Genomic DNA, 15,923 nt, shown 5'->3' with positions numbered 1-15,923 from the left:
GGGATAGGATCTCTTTGTCAAGTGTTTCTACTGCTTTACGGTGGCAGAGAGATCTTTTTGGATTAATGAAATTCAAACACTTGACAAAGGTGTCATATCCCTGAGATATTAAATCCTGATGTTACACAAGAGTTTAGTAATCAAAGAGAAAAGCTAGTGGCAAGCAAGATTTTGAAATACCTTGCTATTTTTTTTTTTTTTTTTTTACAATTTCCGATATATTCCTGCATTATTAGAGCCTTTTAATAAACTAAAACAAAAAGATTTTATTTTATTTACCTTTACCAACGTAGTGTCACTTGGTAACTTTCCCTACTTAAAATATTAATTTTAAAATAATAAACATTTCATTCATAACTTTGCTGTAAATATGAAGCAACAAACTCATTTATTCATATTAAATAAATAAATATTTCGATACAAATTTATTTATTTTTTAAATGTGACCTTAAAGGAAAAGAACTGGAATAACCTTTTCACTTACAATTTCGAAATAAATCACAACTCCCACTCAAGTCAGTCCACCTAAAAAAACAAAACAAAAAAATAAAGAACATCTTAGCACAAATAATAAATATTTTTCCAAGAAAGAAAACAATGTTTATTATATTAAAAACAAAACTATCACTATGCTAAAAAAATGATAGTTTATTAATAAAATATCCTTTTCAAAACCAATATGTAAATTAGTTAACTTAGCAACTGATGCCGCATATATAAAAACTAGCCTGGGTGCCCAGCGTTGCCCGGATATTATTGGGGGGGGGGTGAGCAAAAAAAAAATGGTAGTAGGCAGGCAGGCTCAAACCTGTACCACGAAGGAGGAAAAGAATGTGAAAAAAAAGTGACGTCTTTGCCGTTGCGTCCATCGCCAAACCGGAAGTGGTGAAGGTTTAAATCAAGGTTAGTCAATCGAAAAGAGGCGATGACTTTCGAAAATATCAGCGAAAAAAAGCGACCCCTCGTTGTAGAAAAGTACCCAGTTGAGGGTGACGGAATTAATGTTTTAGGCCATTTTTTTTTTTTTTTTTATTTGTCGTCCAAATAGTCGAGCTTCAAAACAATATCGATCTAGTGAAAATCCATCGCTTCTGTCGAAAGTTTTAGGCGGACATACAAATATACATGCATAAATTTAAGCAGACAGGTGAGATTTATATTATAGATGGGTGCTGTGTTTATTTTGTAAAGTAGAACAAACTTGACGGAGGGCGTTTTGACTGACTTTATCATGCGTGTGAGAAATAGGTCTAGATTTGGCATTTATTCATTTAGATATGAAAGAGGCTCAACTAAAAGTTTATAAAACTGTACAGAAAGAAACGGTTTATAAAATTTTAATAACCAAAATAATCTATGTATTAATACCGTAGTACCTTGTACGTACGTACGTATGTCACGGTTTCCAGATTATAAATTATTTGATCGGGAGATCCTATTTATTAAAAAGGAGGATAGAAGGTGATAACTAGGGCTAGGACAACAGCATATTCTTTTCATTGTTTTTACTCTCGAGTGTGTATCCGTTGATATCTTATATGCTTTTATATAGAGTAATGTGGTTCTCGGTTGATTAACTGTGTCTAACTGTGTCGGATATATACTCGAGAGTCAAAACAATGAGAAGAATATTCTGTGGTCATAATCCTAGTGATAACATACAACAAACATTAAATTAATATACAGATACGTTAATTTAATGTTCGTAGCATGTTATCACGTTCTATCCTCCTTTTTAATAAATAGGATCTCCCGATCACTGAAGACGCAATGTAAAAAAAAAAATTAATAAAAAATGATGTCGCTTTTGAGCCGTACGTGAAACTGGTACCTTCTTGATTTTCTGGCTAGGATCCAAAGATAGTATCTGTTCTGTCTAAAGATGGTATAATGATATCGTGGAGTTTCTGTTTGCACCAGGCGTCCATACAATAGAAATATATCACAGACTCCTATAAGGATATTGGAGATAAATCGTAATAACCAGACAAATTCTGAGACTACATTAACCAGATTACTTAGATAAATACTTTGACAGTTTTAACAAAAGGGCTACTATAATATCATGGGCTTTCCATTCACGCTGAACGTCCACAGAATGCTCAACAGAAGTATATTACATATGAAAGATGCTGTTGTGAAATTTCGACAGGTCCTGCTAGTAATAATCATTCTACTAGTTGTACCAACCCGGCATCGCCCGGTAATATTATTACTGCAATTTTGTTGTAATTTTTTTTTTTTTTTAACTATACATGTATAACAATTTTGCTATATTCCAAAGTCTAAATTTTTATTCACCTTATCAATCATTTTCTGCAAAATAAAAACTTCAGTACATTTTACATATCCGTTTCATACACAAAGAATAATCTATATTTGTATGTGAATATTACATATTTCTTTCTATGTACTCATTAAAATAAATAAATAAATAAAAAAGAACGTTCTGAAAGAAAAAATGCAGAGAGATGTAATATGCAAAATTCGGGAAGAACCAAAATAATTAATGTCAGTCCGTATCGAGTGGGCGGCCATCTTGTCATATAATACAATTAGGTTATCAAAGAGTATACCTTTAACATAGCAAAACTTAGCAGTTGAGCTTTCTCTATCTTGATAAGAGGAGCAGTTTAATATATTAAATAAATTAAATAAAAGACAAGGAATAAAAATCACACACACACATATATATATATATATATATATACACACTGCGAATCAAATTATTAACGAGTTTACATTTTTTGTAATATTTAAGGAACGAGTGAATAAAAATCCATGAAACTTTGAGGAAATGCTTACAATACTATTCAGCTACTCCAGTCAGAAAATAAAAGTATTTCAAGTAGTATTAGCGAAACTATGGCAGAAGATAGGAATATCTGATTTCAGTGTGTCAAGTTATTAACGAGGTTGAGAAAAAAAAACACAGCATACCAATAACTTGTTTATTGAATTAATTTTCAAACATTAAATGAACTAGGAAAAATTCTTAGAACACAGTAACTTCATAGCAATTTCTACGTTGACATAATTAGTAGGGGATATGCGACCCTTTTTTATGAATGACTTGCAAAAGACGTTGGTCTACAGAATTAGTAAAATTTGTGATTTCGTCAACAGTTATTCCTCGCGATACATCTTGGAGAGCATCCCACAACTCATCTTTGCTCTTAAATTGGCGTCCACTTGCATAGAGGCGTCGCTTCATGGTACTCCAAAGGTTCTCACTCAATTGGGTTGAAATTTGGTGTATTCGCAGACCACTCCATCTTCCGTAGCCTAGAGAATCCCAGTTGTTGCAAATACTCTTTGCTTTTGTTTGCAGCATGCGAGGGAGCATTATACTGCATAAAAATAATGGTTCTTCTGAACGTCAACCTTTGCTTCTTCAGCCATAGTTCAAAGTGCTCCTTCAGAAAAGCTATGTAAGCATTTGAGGTCATTTTTACGCCTTCTGGGACTCTCCATGGGCCAACTAAAGTACCTCCGATAATCCCAGCCCAAATCATTATCCCACCACCACCTTGTTGGCGCCTTAAATGCTGATGACGATGTCGTCCATCTAGGACCCATTCCTTGCTCCAGCCATCTGGGCTATCAAGAGTGACACGCACTTCATCCATGAACAAAACTTTGGAAAAATCTGTTTTCATGTTGTCCCCTGCCCATTTCAATCGGTTTTGTATGTGATGTTCCTTTAATGGTTGCTTTGTCACAGGCTTAACAGATTTTGCCACTTCTTTTAGAAGGCGACATCGAGTACTTTTTGAGACATTCTTCAATCCAGCTTGGTCAAAGACTTCTCGACTTGTCTGCCCAGGGTTCTTAACAACTTCATGTTTAATTTGGAGTAAAGAACGGCGTGAAACAACTCTAGATTTACCTTTATCAACTCTCTTACATACCTTTGTAGGGTCTTTCACAAAGTTCTTCACAGTTTGATGGTTCCTTCCTATCATTTTCGATATTTCGAGGGTAGTTTTAACTTTTGCTAGCTGTTCTGTAATAGGACTCTTTTTAGAACTACTCAATCCATCTTTACAACCCAGTTTATTGACGATATAAACTGCCTTGTTAATAATTTGACACACCTCAAATATTGTTGATTCAGCAATTACGATGGCAAGTTGTTTATATATATATATATATACACATACATACATACACACCTCTGTTCTTGATGCACCCCCCCCCATCCTCCCCTGACCTGAACTCGCACGACTACATTTGGTCATACTTCGAAAACATCACCAACATGACCTTCACAATCTCAAAGCCAGCCTGATCGCCATCATCCACCAAGTATTCTCACGGGGAATACTTGTGAAAAAGGCATGCTCCCAGTTCTAGATCCATATCGAGGCGGTGATTGAGGCTGAAGGTGGCTACATTGAATAGATGTCAATTCTACTATATAATCAACTTATCCGAACTGATTTTTTTCAATAACACTTTAAAATAAAGCTATAACGTTGCTTTCTTTAGAGCGACAACTTTATCGTTCCACTCTGTAAATAGAAATTAAATTGTCAAGTGCACAACTGAGTGAATGAAGCTAGTTTCAACTACTTAGCATAATGGTTAGCGTGTTTGCTAATGAAATGGGAGACTAAAGGTTCAATCCTCAAATGAAACATACCAAGGCCTCTCTATTTTTCTTTTTTGTTATAAGGAATGATTATTCGTACTCGAGGGACCTGTGAAAATTCCACAGGGAACTCATATGTAATATATTGATGTTGGCATTCTGTAGATGTTCAGTGTACATGGAGACGCTCTGATATTATTGTAGCTTTTTTGTTAAAACTGCAAAAGTATTTATCTAGACTAGCACGAATGCCCGGCAAAGCCCGGTCATAAAGTACGCTTAAATATGATATTTTAATTCTTGCAGATTTCGTATATATTATTATAGAGTTAATGTTCTATCGATTTTTATATATTATAAAGTTGTGGTTTCAAAAATATATATACTTGCACTTGGGTGCATTAGCTTGAATCGAAACTGAAATAAAAATTATGAAAAAAATATATGTATATAACTTGAGTTCCTTCAGCCATAATCGAAACCAAAACTTATGAAGAATTCTTAGTAAAATTATTTATAAAAAAAGAAAATCAGAAAACTGGAGTCCCATCAGCTATAATCGAAACCGAAACCAAAACTTATGAAGAATTCTTGATAAAATTATTTATGACAAGAAATGGAAGTATATAACAATTAAACGACCCGGATATAAACGTGACAGAAAATAACACGCACACACACGTTATCGTATTAATATTAGTTAGATTCTTTACCGTTTTCATCTTGAGTGTTACATTCACAACGTTTTAGTCGATGTAACCTTTGATCTTGTTTTGGTCTATTTTGTCAAATTCGGGAATCTACATAGAGTTTCGATCAAAACTCTTCATTTAATCCACAGGGGTAGCATGCTCTCATTCCATCAGCCATGACATGGTAGAAGTCCTAAATAATTTGCAATTATACTTATACAAGTATCGCTCGCACTAAGGATTGAACCGTCACCCTCCAGAAGAGTGTAACTGAATACCAAGTACTTTATCCATTACGCCATGAATGATGTCTCTATGTTAAAGACTTAGAATTATGAGGTGAGAATTAAGGGTAAGCAGAGTAATCCCGGGAAAGGAGTAGCGATCTCCCTGACAGTGTAAATATCAATGAAAATGGAGCCTTTAGGTTGCTCCCAACTATAGTCAGACACTCTGCCTATGTAAATTACAGATTCACTTATTATTATTGATATTATTATTATTATTGATATTATTATTATTATTGATATTATTATTATTGATATTATTATTATTGCTAATATGATATGAGAAACGAACATATACTAGACAGCCATGTTTCAAAGCAGGAGGTAATGTATGGGAAGGTTAATCTTATGGCAACAGAACAGATACTACACTACTACCTCCCAACACACACAAAAATGAGGTAATGCCTGGGAGGATAGTGTTACAAAAGAATAGATACTGTCCCTGAATTAAGTATTGTCAGATAACAGTAAGAATGTGTGTATGTGGATAATTTCTAACCTATATACTCAACTACCTTTTGTATCTACAGACTTGAAATTTGGTATATAAGATATTCACTAGGTACTAGCAAAAATGGCGGAAAAAAAGGACATAGTTTTGAAAGTCGGTATATCATAATTTTTTTGTAGGTTTTGACTACGATTTTTGATTGTATTTGAAAGATTAAAGACTAAAGTTAATTTCCAAAAGAAAAAAAAATATTTGTACACGAAAAAAAAAAAAAAAAAAAAGTTATAATGAAAAATGTTTGCACAGCGACACGACGAGCTAACAAATTCATCTAAATTGTAAAGCTAAATAAATTAATTGTAAAAATCCTTTGATAGATAAATATTAGTTTCAAAGATAATTAGGAAAGTCCTAAGATATTAAATTTAATAAAAAAAAAAAAATAAAATAAACACCTTGTTTGTAAAAAAAAAAGAAAAAAACTTAATTAGCCCTCAAAAGCGAGAGATTCTGCCTTTGCAGAATCACAACAAAACGGAAGTCGTGTAAACATGAATCATAGAGAAACCCAAAATGTCAGAAAGTCGGAAGGGTGTCTGAAAATGATGTCAGGTAGTTAAAGGGAAGTAAGGGGTGCTGTTTATTTTTTCCAGCCGTGTTTCCGTACATTCTTATCGTGAACGTTTGTATAATTTTTATCAATTTTTAATTTAATTATTTTTTGTATATTCCTGCTTTTAAATTAAAAATGTTTTTTTTTATTTTTCAAAATTATATATAAAAATTATGTTACGCCAAAAGTCTCAGTCATACAAGCAAGGAAAATAATAGAATCTTACATATAAAAATCATGCAAAACTTATTATTTAAAAACAAAAAGGGAGAAATATTTTTTTTCAATTTTAATTTTTTGTGTGAAAATATTAAATAAACAATGTTTAATTCAATGATATTATCGTTAGTTCGAGAAAATTTTTCTTTGAATTATATTAAATTCATTAAGACAGACTTTAGGGGCCTTTTTTTTATAATGTTCCTGCAAAAAATTAAATATATATTTTTTTTTTTAATTGTTATAATTTCCGATGTTTTATTTTCATAAAAGAGCAAAAATAAATGCAGGCATTTTTTTTACTACTAAAAACCATAACTTTAGTAAAAGTTTTTTTTTTTAAACAAAATGATACATTTCCAATAAGATTTAAATAAAAATAATTATATTCCGTGATCATTATTTGATAAATACTGAAATTTTCATTAAAACTGGTTAATTTCCTGATTTTTAGTGAAATTTTAAGTAAAGGGAGAGGTCAAAATGTTTATACATTTTGAGCATCGGCTATTTATTTGGCCCGTATCTAATATTCAGACATGTGAAAAACTTCTTAATCCGTTTTCACCTGGAAAAAAAGGCTGCTAAGAGGTCAAAATTGAAAAATTTGTATGTAGGAGTGTTTTTCTGTTTGCTGTTTCACGAATGCACATGCGTGAATAGTTCACATTACAGATAACTTATGTAAAGAATAAATACTTTGAAAACACTTTTAAAAGCTTGTGTCATGCTGGTCTAATGGTTATCGTACTTGACTCACTGTTTTTAGGTTTCGGTTTTGATCTTAGCTCAAGTATTTACATTTACATTATTAATTTATATTATTAATACATCTAATAGTATAATTTTAGAGCATACAGGCAGATACCAACTCCTATTAGAGAGTACTGGGTACTCTGTTTTTACGAATAAAAAGTATCATCTACTATTTGTACAAGGTGTTTTTAGAGGCAGCAAACTTTAAATTGACAACTATTTTCATTAATTGCAGATTTGGCAACTATCGGTTATTTTGAGTTCAGCTTGGTTTGCAACCATTAAAAATGGAACAATTATGAAGTTCAATAGTTATACTATCACTTAGAATTTTTGCATTTCATAAATTTACCTTGATTATTATCCATAGCGCTTGAAGGAAATGCGTTATTGACAACAAATGAAATCCTCAACTGTCTGAGACAGATGGCGGCATGCTGAATGTAAGCAATATACAGTCGCAGTCTGGAAGTATCTGAAATCTATCCAGATACTGAACTAATATGTACAAGGCGTGTTCAGTCGATTCCCGCTTTATTTGTGCCATTCATTATTTACGACTGAACGAATCAGTTAACCTAGGTTAAAGGGTTAAATTATAAATGGCCAAAGTTAATCTTCGGAATAAACTATGTGTTTGTAAAATAAATATGTTTTTTCTGTCATTTATTCTAATTTAAAGTTCGACGCCTCTAAAACAAACAGCCTATATAAAAGAAAAATTATATGGTTATATCCACTTTCTTATTGGGCTGGCTTCATAAACAAAGACTGAAAAGAAAGATGATGCAAATTATTCATCCTTTGCCGGACCGCTGAAGACTGAAGAGTTCAATGTGTGACAGCCTGATCTGGACACGCTGACCAATTGAATGAATAGTTTCTCTGGCATCTCCATACAAGCTTAAATAAACCGCAGAAGCATGTCTACATCTGTCATCTGTCGTAAATAATAACTAAACTTCTATAACCGCTTTCTTGCCTTGAAATGAGTCACCACAGTAGTGGTTGTTAATGTTGTGTACTAGCATACTTCGGTGGATACTAACTGTTCCGGCCCGGCTTTGCCCGTTAGTGTACTTAACTGAAATTTGTTTTGCTTTTCTCATTTTAAACTATGGCTTTTTTTTATATTCTTCTATATTTTGTTTTTGTTCGAAAGGGAAGTAAGTTTATATAAACAAATACAGAGTTACCTCCCCCACCTCTTGTGTATGTTTTTGTTGTTTTTATTTGTTTTCTTTTTTAGAACTGCGGCTATACCAAAATAATTTCAACCCGGATAAATGATTTTCTGTAAGGAATTAACTCCAATTACATTTTGTTCTAAACAACATGCTACAACGATTCTCAAGAAAAACGGAAAAACCAGAATCAGATATTGATTTTGTAGCAAGAAAGTTAAAAGATTAGAGACTTCATGGGTTATTTGCAAATTACATCTAATTAGAGCAATTAACATGGAAGTTTTGCAAGCATAACTCAATCCCAAAACTGAGGAATATGGTAGCATGTATTTTGTATGACTAAAATATATAGGAAAAGAAGACGCCTATGAAAACGAAACCGTTAAGTCAGCTTTAGGTATTAGCTTTACAAGTGATATAGTGTTGCATCTCTTTTCTTCATCTATATGAAAATAATTCTGATCCAATCAAAGTATTTTATTGTTCTTAACAACATGCTGTGACATTCACTAAAAGAACTGATGAACCAGGATCAAATATTGTTTTATGACAAAAATCGAGAAAGAGTCAGACTTTAGTTAATATATTAGATTTGATACTGTATTTAACAATCACTCCCCCCCCCATTAAACTAGGATGTGACAGACGGTCGAATGTGAAGGAACTCGAAACCTTTTTTTAAACTTAGTGAACATTCTTGCTTGCTTGAATCTTGTCTTCGGCGATCAGGCGATTCCATCTTTTAAAAAAGGAATGACAAGTTAATTTATATGTAAAATGTATAGCTTTTTTTCTATTTAAATTTCTAGTTCTTTGGGATTGTCTCATATAAACATATTACCTCCCAGGAATATTTTGTAAGACTTGATACCATAAGATTCAATAATCTGTGATCCAATTCATTTCATTATTCTGATATATATATGTGTGTGTGTGTGTGTGCGTATGGGTGCGACTAAGAGGCTAAGAAATGAGGGTAGAGAGTTGTATATTTTGGTTTCGATTCTAACTGATGGCACCCATGACATATATATATATATATATATATATATATATATATATTAGTTTTGATCTCACAACTATATATTAGTTTCAATATAATAATCAATAAAGAATTATCTCTACAATAATAAATACAAAATCTGCATGAATTAAAATATCATATTTAAACGTATCTTACGACCGGGCAACGCCGGTCGTCCTGCTAGTGATAATTTAAAAATAACAGCCTCTTCAGAGAAGGTTCCATAAGAGACATGACTACATATGCATATAGATACAACACTTTGATCTGAGTTTGTCGACTAGCAGACTGATTTTGGTTATATAGATCACCAACGACTGTCTGCTAGCAGAGTTGAAGTGGATTGGTAGAGATTTACAAGGTAAACAGAAATACCATGAGATTATATTGAGTTCATGGTCTAAAACTGACATTCACTCGTGATCTGAAATGGAACACATACATCAAATCTGTTGCCAAGATTGCTGGAAAAATGGTTGGATCACTCTACCGCTCCAGTAGGTATCTCACTGTCGATACAATCCTCTATCTGTAGAGGTACGCTCTAAAATGAAGTACTGTTGCCATATCTGAGCAGGAGCTACTCGGCATTACCTATCCTGCTTTGATAGAGTTTAAAACCAGCTTCCAAACTTAGTGATGCCCTTTTCTCTTCCCTGCAACCTCTTTCCCACAGAAGAGACGTTGCGAGCCTGTCTCTGCTCTATCATTATTTTCATGACAAGTGTTCAACTGAGCGCCAATTTATGGTTTCCCCTTTGCCAAACTTTTACAAACATTCGACTAGCTACAACCACTATATACGATTCCCCCCACTCTCTATGGCTAAATCTAAACACAGATTATATGAACAAAGTTTCTTTCCCAGAACTGCCTGCCTGTGGAACACTGTTCCGCTGACCTGCTTCACAGTAGAATACAACATAGTAACCTTCAAATCCAATGTAAACAAATTCTTGTTGAGCCTTTCCCATAAATAATCAAGTTCTACTCAATTTACACCATTAAAGATGACTAGACTACCAACTTACATTCATTAACCCTTATCCTCAAGTGACCTTCAGTCCTTGATGTGGTGACTCCCAAGTTACAAAAAAAAAAAAAAATGGTTTGAGCCGATTTCAACTAGCAAGCAAAATAGGCTAATTTAACAGAAACGCAAGGCATTGGTTTCTATTATTGTTTAGCGATTTTGTAATATTTGATCTGTTTTCGTCTTGGGTGTTATTCTTACACCATTCAATCCGATGAAACCTCCAACCCAAATAATAATCAATTCTGACTGACTGTCTTCTGAAAATTGAAGGTTCAATCCTTAGCACGGATGATACTCAGAATACAATTACAAATAACTAAGGACTGCTAATCAGTCATGGCTGCTAACACAAGAACAAACTACCCCTATAGATTAAATAAAGAGTTTCACTTGAAATTCTGTACAGATTCTTGAATCTGACAAGATGTAAATAAAGAAATTGGAGGTTGCATTACTGATTACAACATAGTCGTTTTCAAGTCTAATGCAAACCAGTTCTTGTTGAGTTCTCCTCTTAAATAATCAAACACTACCAAAGTTCACCATCACGGTATAGCTCCCAGGTCTTGATAAGTGATGACCTCCTAATATATGTATGACAAAAAGTCTAGATTCCCAATTCCAAGATGTTGTTCATCTTAGCATTTATTTCTTTCGGCATGTTAAAATGTTCAATACTTGACAGCACCTGTTCCATAGCACAGAAACATACACATAATTATGATGTAAATGTTTTAGTATTTTCTGCCTCTGACTCATCAGAAGAATAAGAACTCACTAATTTTATAAAGAAGAGAGAAAAAACGAATTTGGGCAGAATTACAGAAATTTGAAAAAAAATCCAAAGAGTAGTTGCAATTGTGCTCTGTATATTTTTATTATTAATTGATGTTTTTCTTATATGTATGCATATACACATATCATATTACAAGTGGTAAATATATTATGTATATATTATTCAGTATTTACTTCAACAGTGCACTTAGCCTCACAATTACGTATGGGGATGTGTAGCTAAATTGCCATAAACATGTTTTCATATTACTATATAATGAAAGCTGAGGAATAAAAGTTATATATAGCTTTATTATATCATCAGAAAAGTTGAGAATTTTAAGCAAAAAAAACTCTTTAGGCAATGGCATTTTGAAGCTAAATGCTTCTTATCAGAGGATCAGAATTAAACAAAATGCGAATATAGAAAAACTGGCTTAATAACATTTAGATATAAAATGAGAATGAAGGAATAGGATGAAATAATGAATAATAATTAAAAGTATGTTAACATATACGTGTGAAATAGGAGGGGTATTTTATATGTAGGTAATAGTATAAAAAAAGAATAGCAGGAAGACTCGACATTGCCCAGGATTGAATGATGATGAACGAATGTTTCGCACTCCCATATTTTATTGTCATTGAAATCGGTGAAATCGTTCATGTTTAAATCAAATTGATTGATTGCCTGTTCCAGTTCGGGACTGGAAGGAAGCTCCACATGCCTCCCTACAGTGACTTAATCCAAAATATATTGGAGTCTACATTGTACTGTAGATAGCCTATTGTTTATTTTATGAAATTATTTTTATATATAATGGTTTGAATTAAAGTTTAAAATGCAAAAGTCAAGTATCATGCTTCAATTGTGCTCTAAACAGAAACATTCATTTCAAACAAACCTTTGTTATATCAGTGAACCTACTGTTGATTTTATATGGCGAGCATTTCTGCTTGTGTGGTAATAAAACTTCTTAAATGAACTTGTGATGTTAGGTTGTACAAGGTGTTAACTTAGGGCAAAATCGCCTATTCCTTCTTTCATTGGATTATTTCGATTAACGATTATTAATGACTTGTACAGGACGTTCTGATGCAAAACCTATCTAAGAACCTTGCCAGGCAAATAAAGTACATTTGTATGAAATTTCATAAAAATCGGCCCAGTTGTTTAGGAATCCATAGGGAACGAACTCCTCCCTCTCACACACACACACACACACACACACACACACACACACACATTGTGGAATCTTTAGGGAAGAAACTCACACACAAAAAGTTCTTTGGATATATATCTTTATTGTAGAGAGTTGCTGGCAGATGTATATTTTTATCATTTATAAGCCTTAGAGATGTACTATCATTAGCAGCACCTAAAACAACAATGCTATATGACTGGAATGCGAGGATTCAATGAGTTCGATATCAAAACCGCAAATTGCCCATGGCCTTTTTTTTTTTTTTGTCGTTGTTACCTCATCCGAATGATAACGTCTTTCATTGTGCAGATGTTTGCAAATTAATTAGAAGCTTCTCAATCGCAGATATCAATTTTTCACCTCAACTTGATCATAATCATGATGATGATCTAACTAAGAATTCTTTATCATCATAAAAGATAATAAGTAACAAAATAATCTCTCTCTCTCTATATATATATATATTATTTAATACGAGGGGCGTGCAATAAATAATACCCCTGACCCACTTCCAGGTGTCTGATCTAGCTGAAATTTTGCATGTGCAATGATTTATGTCTCTATGGGTTATGTGGCAAATTACAGCTCTAAACTAATTGTGGTTTCTGTTTTACAGGTGTTTGAACTGAGTCAGGTGTGAAATGGAGCCTGTTGAATGTCAAGCAGTGATCCGGTTTTTGTATTTGAAAGGACGCACACCACAGGAGACTTTTGATGAAACGAAAGAAATTTATGGTGATAATGCCCCATCATATGACCTTATAAAATGCTGGCATCGTGAATTCAAACATGTGGAAACAGCTCCCAGACCTGGTCACCCTCCCCCTTCTGCCATTGATGAGGCATCTGTCCGTCAAGTTGAGGCTGCCATTTTGGAAGATCGGCACATTACTATTCGCCAAATAGCCCAAGATGTCAAGATTAGTACAGGGTCTGTGGAAACTATCATTCATGACCATTTGCATATGCATAAGGTGTCTGCCAGATGGATTCCCAGGTTGCTCACACCATTCCAGAAGCGAGAACGCGTCGAGTGCTCGAGGATGAATTTTGAGATGTGCCAAGAAGATGAGTCAAAGTTTTTCAACAGACTGATTACACAGGATGAAACTTGGATCCATCACTATGATCCAGAGACCAAAGCCCAGTCAATGCAGTGGAAGCACTTGGACTTCCCACCTCCAAAGAAAGCAAGGGTGCAGCCCTCCGCTGGCAAGGTCATGCTCACACTCTTCTGGAACCAGGACGGAGTAGTGATGATAGATTTCCTGGCAAAGGGTACCACAATTACAGGAGCCTATTATGCTTCACTTTTGAGGAAATTAAGGGAAGCTATCAAAATCAAGAGGCGGGGTAAGATCAGCAAAGGTACCCTCCTCCTGCAGGACAATGCTCCGGTCCATAACTCGCATATCGCAAGATCAGAAGCACAGGTGTGTGGCTATTATCCTCCCCACTCTCCTGACCTTGCACCCTCTGACTTTCACCTCTTTCCAGCCATGAAGTTTTTGAAAGGAAAGCGTTTCCCAGATGATGCAGCCTTGATTTCGTTGTGGTTGGAGGACCAACCTGAGGTGTTCTACAAAAACGGTCTCCAGAGCTGCATCAAACGATGGGAGAAATGCATAACTCTGGGTGGTTCCTATGTAGAGAAAGACTAATAACTGTGCCAAATTTCGTTGCTCTACTGCTATGGGAAGTGGCTCAGGGGCATTACTTATTGCACACCCCTCATATGTTATGTGCATGAAAGTATACATATGGACACGCGTGTTTCTGGCTTTTAGCCTTCGTCAGCACAGGTTAGGATCGAACTCATGAGATCAGTATCCGCATTCTCATACTATACCGATGTACCACAGTCGATAACCACTTTACCGCACGTTTTCTTTTTTAATCACTTATAAAGATTTGTTGTTGGCATATATATATATATATATTGTTTTAACAAAAACCAAGACATCAAAGAATGGATTGATAGCAACAAATAGTGTATTTCAACATAAGTTACAATTGTTTCAAGACTATTCGAACAAATTCAAACATTATGTCGTTTGAAAATTTTCATAAGAACAGCCTTTCGTCAGACTTGTTGAATAAAAACACTTGTGAAAATTTTCAAACGACATAATGTTTGAATTTGTTCGAATAGTCTTGAAACAATTGTAACTTATGTTGAAATACACTATTTGTTGCTATCAATCCATTCTTTGATGCCTTGATTTTGTTAGAACAATATATGAATGCTAAATAATGAAATATGATAATTTTGTAGCTTACAGTTTAAGTCATCTCATTTTGACTTAAAATTTATTCGTATATGAACGATTACTAAATTTTCAATTATATAAACCCAGTAAAATTCGGAATACTATATATATATATATATATATATATATGCTCATGAGCAACAACAACAAAAAAAAAAAAGCCAAGAGTGACAGAAGGAAGAAATCGATTTTTCAATATTTTTCCATAAATTTTTGTTAATTTTAACTGAAAATTTATATTCTGCAGACCATTATTATCATAGCATATAGTAATAAGTGGAAAAATTAATCCTAAAATGTTAAGACCGCATCTTTAGGTGTGTCAGAAACTAACATTACGAATGCGTGAAATATATTGAATAATTCGACCCCTGTCTTTCCAAGCTTATAACTACTCGAAAACTGTAATTCAAACCCTAATTGTCTTTCAATTAAAGGAGCAAGGACCAAGGTTTCATTTAAAAAAACAAAAAAAAAAAACATGGTTTTAAAAAAAAAAATAGGTTTTAAACTTCGATTTTCAGGTAAATTTCTAAAAAACACTACTTTTTTGTTTTAAATTTGAATATATTATTTATTGATCTTTTATCTTCAATTTGTGATATATAAAACTTTGGTGCGTAAATTATTTACTTTTTAATAGACATTTCAAAATGGGGGGGCGTGAATTAAAAAAAAAACGTTTCTCTAAAATATTATATTTAGTTTATTGGAAAGAGCATAAAATTTCATATTGACCCTGAAAATATCGTAAAAATTGAATCAATAGAAAAATTTTGATAGATTTTTAAAGTTTAAAAATTAAAAATACT

General features: G+C 33.3%; 1 protein-coding gene across 3 annotated transcripts in view; it reads left to right on the top strand.

Annotated features, from left to right (window-relative positions):
* LOC145242974 (protocadherin beta-15-like) overlaps positions 1 to 15,923 on the top strand; it is a 444,195-nt gene that overhangs the window by 230,825 nt on the left and 197,447 nt on the right. The window lies entirely within an intron of this gene.

The sequence above is a fragment of the Euprymna scolopes genome, chromosome 21, assembly GCF_053919585.1.
Source record: "Euprymna scolopes isolate OS-2025 chromosome 21, ASM5391958v1, whole genome shotgun sequence".
Taxonomy (NCBI): domain Eukaryota; kingdom Metazoa; phylum Mollusca; class Cephalopoda; order Sepiida; family Sepiolidae; genus Euprymna; species Euprymna scolopes.
Note: the sequence above shows the minus strand (reverse complement) of the source record. Positions and strands in the feature narration are given on the sequence as shown.